The following is a 6,110-nucleotide window of genomic DNA, read 5'->3' on the forward strand; positions in this document are numbered from 1 at the left end:
CGGAAATATCCGCCACCCACCAGCAGATCCTTGAGATCCTGGACCAACGTTCGTTGGCACTCAGAGACAAGCTCAAAAAAGGTTCCTTCGAATACGGCGACAAATGCGGCAGTCACCTGGCTAGGACACTACACCCCAGGACACCGCTCACATACATCCCCAAAATCCAAACCAACAGAGGTCAAATAGTACACAGTACCACGGACATCCTAAAGGAATTTAAAACCTTCTACAATAAACTATATAATATCAAAACTGACTCGCTAACACCCCCAATGAGCCAAAAAAATGAGATAGAGGCCTACCTGACAGATCACGCCCCCAGGCGCCTGACGCCTACGGAAATTGAGGACCTAGAATTAGACTTCGCCCCCCAGGAACTGGCAGACATAATCAAAAATCTGAAAGTAAACAAGAGCCCGGGTCCGGACGGGTATACAGCCAGATTCTACAAACTCTTCGCCGAGGAACTTTCTCCTATGGCATTAGAGACATTTAACACGATAAACAGAAGCTGCCCCTTCCCACAACAGGCTCTCCAAGCACACATATCAGTCATACTCAAACCAGACAAGGATCCCTCGGCCTGCGGGAGCTATAGACCAATTTCACTAATAAATGTTGACATCAAAATGTTCGCTAAACTGATAGCTAACAGATTGCAAAGCGCCATCCCGCGGCTGATCCATCTGGAACACGTTGGCTTTGTCCCAGGCAGAGAGGCAAGGGACAACACTATCAAAACGATGTCCCTAATAGCCAGGGCCAAACAATCCAAGACTCCTTTATGCCTTCTATCAATTGATGCCGAGAAGGCTTTTGATAGGGTGAATTGGACCTTCCTCTCTGCCACGCTGGGAAAAATTGGAATGGGCCCACAGATGCTCAAGAGGATCATGGCGCTATATCACGACCCCACAGCTAGAATCAGGGTAAATGGAGTACTGTCAGAACCCTTTAAAGTGAGCAACGGGACGAGACAGGGGTGTCCGCTCTCACCCTTCCTGTACATACTGACAATGGAAACCATGGCAAACGCAATTAGGAGAAATGACTCAATTAAAGGCCTAAAGATAGGCTCAGAGGAGCACAAAATGTCACTTTTCGCAGATGATCTGTTACTTTACCTATCTAACCCCCGGGTGGGCATGCCCGTTCTGCTGAGGGAGTTCGAGAGGTTCGGGAGGGTCAACAACTACAAAATCAACGCCCAGAAGTCAGAGGCCCTAAATATCTCCCTCCCGCAGGCCGAGGTCTCCCATCTAGAGTCGGTACTCCCCTTTCGCTGGGTTAACACGCACATCAAATATTTGGGAGCCCGGATTCCAACAGACCCCGCACAGGCTTTCAAACTAAACTATACACCTTTTGTCGAAAAACTAGAAAGAGACCTCGACAGATGGAACCCTCTATACCTATCCTGGAACGGGTGAGTGAACTCAATAAAAATGGACGTGCTACCCAGATTCCTCTATATATGTCAAACAATCCCGATTAGACTTCCAGGCTCCTATCTTAAAAAAATTAGGTCCCTAATCACGGACTTTGTATGGAGAGGACGCAAACCTCGCCTACGTTTCTCCCTGCTGGCGAGGGAAAAAGAGAGGGGGGGCCTAGGTCTTCCGGACTTCTCCCTATACTATAAGGCCAACATCGCGACCTGCGACCTAGACATACTGAAAAACAGGAGCTCTAGACTCTGGGTGCAAATAGAACACTCGGGTGACATAGACGGCCTAGATGGAGCCTTCTGGATCCCACCAAAGGGAATTAGTTCTATTCCCAACATCTCCCCCTTCAGCCTCCAATTAACCAAAACATGGGCAAGCTTCGCGCCCAACTATGGCCTGGTCAACGTTCCAGGCCCGCTAACTCCGCTCATAGCGAACCCCTTATTTGAAACCACGCTACTACACCAGAAAATTTTAACGCTACCAGCCTCTCCGATTCCCAGACTAAGAGATGTAGTGTCTCAGTCGGGCCTAAAACCCATGACAGAAATTCTAGGACAGAACTCTCCACAACCAGGATCATGGCTCCAGTACCTCCAATTAAGGGGTTTTGTGAACTCGTTGACACCTAAGGAAAATTTAACAGCCCCACTTACTGCGTTCGAACAACTATACTTATCGCACACGAAACATAGACACATGATCTCCAGGTTGTACAAGATGTTGCTGTCTCGGGAGGCGAGGAACGAAATCCCGAGATACAGAGAGGCATGGGAACAAGAACTGGGTGTAGGCCTCGCGGAGGAAGACTGGTCTAAGATCTGGACACTAACCCATAAACTCTCCTCAGCAGGCAAAGTTCAAGACCTTAATTACAAAATATTATCACGATGGTACAGAATACCTCACCAGCTACAGAGGATTTTCCACGAGACTTCACCTTTATGCTGGAGATGTAGTGAAAGCAGAGGCACAATGATCCACATTTGGTGGGATTGCCGACTAGTAGCTTCCCTCTGGAAGGATATAACAACCCTATTCAACCGAATTAACCATGCAAGGGTGACCTTGTCGCCAAAACTGGCCCTGCTTTCACTCTTCCCAGGATCAGTGAAGGAAGCCAAAACAGGCTTACTGAGATTCTTTTTTATTCTTTTTTCTCATTCCCGCCTCCAAGACTTCTCCAGAGCAGCACCGGTCCTCTGGAACGCACTACCAAAGGCTACCCGAGCAATCCAGGACTCGCAGAACTTCAGGCGTGCTCTAAAAACGCACCTCTTCAGGGAGGCATACCGAATTCCCTAAACAAACCCCTTTGTACTCCGCCTGATAACATGCTCCCTGACCTACTGACTGCAATCCCTGCTAGCCATCATAAACCGCTCCTGCAGTCATACTGTTTCTGCCGTCACACGGCTAAATGTCTGACCATTGTCTATGTGTATCACCCCTCACTCTCCACCTCGCCATACTGTGCACATCTCCAGCCCCTTTACCTTCTGTATCACCCCATTACTTGTAGTATGTAAGCTCGTTGGAGCAGGACCCTCACCCCTATTGTTTCCATCAATTGATTACTATGTAACTGTGGTTCTGTAATGTCTGTACTTTTGTCTTTCTGTATCCCCTGTCTATGTAAGCGCTGCGGAATATGATGGCGCTATACAAATAAAGTTTATTATTATTATAGCAATGAGGAGACTCATCCTGAGGTTCTGGCGCTCCCCACGCGCTCCCACCAGGGGTATGTGGATAGAGGAGCTCCACACTCTCATGAGATATGATGAGCTGGGAGCGGAGGACCCCAAGACCTGGGAGACCACCTACAAGACGTGGCAGCCGTGGGTAGTGTTTACGGACTCGGACAACCTTAAGAGATGGGTGGAACAAGGCCAAAGCTGAGAGGTATAGAACAACAATTAATAGACAGGGAGGTTCCAGCAGAGAGACAACCCCCCGAGACTCCCCCAAAGGACCATGACCCCCAGACAGTGGCGATTCTCTTCCCCCCCCTCCCATCCCTTCCCCTCCCCCTTTTTTCCTCGTGTTACCAAATAGGTTAAGTTTTGTTGATATGAAGGGGAAACCATAATTCTTGACCCAGCCACAGGCTAAGGGAATTTACTACCCATCGTTCCCACTCCGGGAGAGCATGAAGAGGTAGAGGAAAAGGGTACAAGCATGGGAGGCTCGCAACACGGGTGACCGAGTGTCACTCCCTTCTCCACTGCCGGATCATGGCGAGAGCCCCCTCCTCTCCTCTTCCTCTATTGTTTATCCCCTTCTCCCCCCTTTCTTTTATGTATCTTAATTCGTTAAATGTACATTGTCCAAATCTCGAGATTCTATAACAGTTTCGAAAAAAACAAAAAAACAATCTGTTGTCAGTCAAATGATATGTACAATAAAATTTAATTGAACCAAAAAAAAATAAAATAACACTTAAAAAATGATAGCAGTATAAAGTAGGCCTATGGGGAATGTTAATTATTAACTATGTTGTGGTATTTGACTATCTGTCTTATAAAGAGAAAAATTCAAAGTTTGAAAATTGTGAATTTTTCCAAATTTTCAGCAAATTTGGATTTTTTTCCTAAGGACAAAATGTATTGATGCCATTTTTACGCTAACATAAAGTACAATATGTCACGAAAAAACAGTCTCAGAATCACATCGATAAGTAAAAGCATTCAAAAGTTATTAGCACATAAAGTGACAGATGTCAGATTGGAAAAATAAGCCTTGGTCCTTAAGCACAAAATAGGCCATGTCCTTAAGGGGTTAAAACATCAGAATTGAAAGAGGCTGCTGGGTTTTAATAACCTATTTCCATATATGCGATAAGGGAATCCTGACAGGTCCTCTGTTCAGCATCCTCAGGGCGGTGACAAGAAACTGGAGGACTTGCCTTGTCCTACACTGCATGAACAGCCATTGATTTGAATGAACACCCTGTAATGCTTCATTTCTCCTGTGGAGGTGCTGCAGAGAAATAGAACATCTACTGCTAGGTATCCCCATAGATTACTGGTGATCACAGGGTGCCAGCTTGTGGACACTTTCTCATCAGCTTATTGTCAAAGGACCTTCTAACAAGTAGGGATTGTTGAAAGTAAAAAGTCTTTGGGTGGCAAGAATCTGCAATGGACCGCTTCTCCAGAGGAACTGCACTGTAAGCAATTAAGAGCACCAACCCAAAGGTCATAAGAAGGGTGTTGGGGGAAAAATGGGAGACTCCGTAATCACTGCTGTGGGGTGATCTATGTAGGAAGATTTACTGTATAATACCTGATAGAGACTACACACAGTAGTGTCTAATCAGTGGAGGGCCAACCACTGGGATCCCCACCGATCACGAGAAGGGGAGTCCTGAGCCCCCCAGTATGAATGGAGCAGCTCTCGAGCGTGCACGCTGCTCCGTTCATTTCTATGGGTCTGCCAGAGATAGCGGGGCACAGTACTCCCTACTCCCTGCAGTACTCCGTGCTGCACCAATACACAAGTCATTTTGATCCTTGGGAACCACCAGTACAGGATTACCGCTGAGACCCCCATAGATCTCCAGAATGGAGCTCCCGTGTGCTGCTCTGACTGTCATGGTGGGGGCTGCTTCTCCCCCCTCGCAGTGCTTCTTCCCCCTCGCGGGTGCCGCTGAGTGTCCCCGCAGTCCCATTGACAGTGAATGGAGCTCCCGTGTGCTGCTCTGATTGTCATGGTGGGTGCTGCTCCTCCCCCTCGCAGTGCTTCTTCCCCCTCGCGGGTGTCGCTGAGTGTCCCCGCAGTCCCATTGACAGTGACTGGAGTTCTGGTGTGACCAGTGCTTCATTCTGTCTCCTCCCTGCTGTGGGAGGTGCAGTAACTTGACAATAAGGCGGATGGGGGACATGGGACCCCCGTTCTCAATATTGGTGGGGGTCTTAGCGGTGAGACCCCCACCGATCAAAACTTTATTCTCTGTGGATAGTGGATAACTTGCAATTTTGGTACAACCTCCTTAAAAGGGTTCTCCAGGAAAATACTATTGATGAGGTATCCTCAGGATAGGTCATCAATAGTTGATCGGCCGGGGTGTGCCGCTTTGGACCTCAGCTGATCGGGCACCCGCTGTCAGCACTGTAGTACACAGGGATCAGAGTGGAAGCTGCTGCGCCAGTCCGTGTAGTGGCCAGCATTTGTAATTGCAGACACAGCTGCCAGTGATTTTAATGAGACCCCCGCCTGCAGTTACAAGCATCGGCCACTGCATGGGTTTTAACATCAGCTTCCTCTTCAACCCCTGCGTATTGCTGTGCAGACTGCGGGTGCCCGATGACCCAATTGGTCAGGATCCCGAGCAGAGGACCCCAGTCAATTAACTATTGATGACCTGATGATTGGTCACCAATAGTATTTTCCTGGAAAACCCCTTTAAGTGTAGAACTAAAGGGTCTGCACTCCCATCTGTGTTCTGCTGCGCCCACATGAAGTAATAGAAATCCTAGCTGTTCCTATGTCCTTGAACGTTAGTCAGCGCCACACCCCCTGCTGGTCGTATCCAGACGAGACAGTTAGCAGAGACTAGAAGCACCGTCCAATAGAACGCGGACATCGGATCACGTGAGCTGTCACTCACTGACACACCCCCGCCCCTCCTAACGACCTCACGCAGCTCTCCCCGCC

The sequence above is a fragment of the Eleutherodactylus coqui genome, chromosome 6, assembly GCF_035609145.1.
Source record: "Eleutherodactylus coqui strain aEleCoq1 chromosome 6, aEleCoq1.hap1, whole genome shotgun sequence".
Lineage (NCBI taxonomy): Eukaryota > Metazoa > Chordata > Amphibia > Anura > Eleutherodactylidae > Eleutherodactylus > Eleutherodactylus coqui.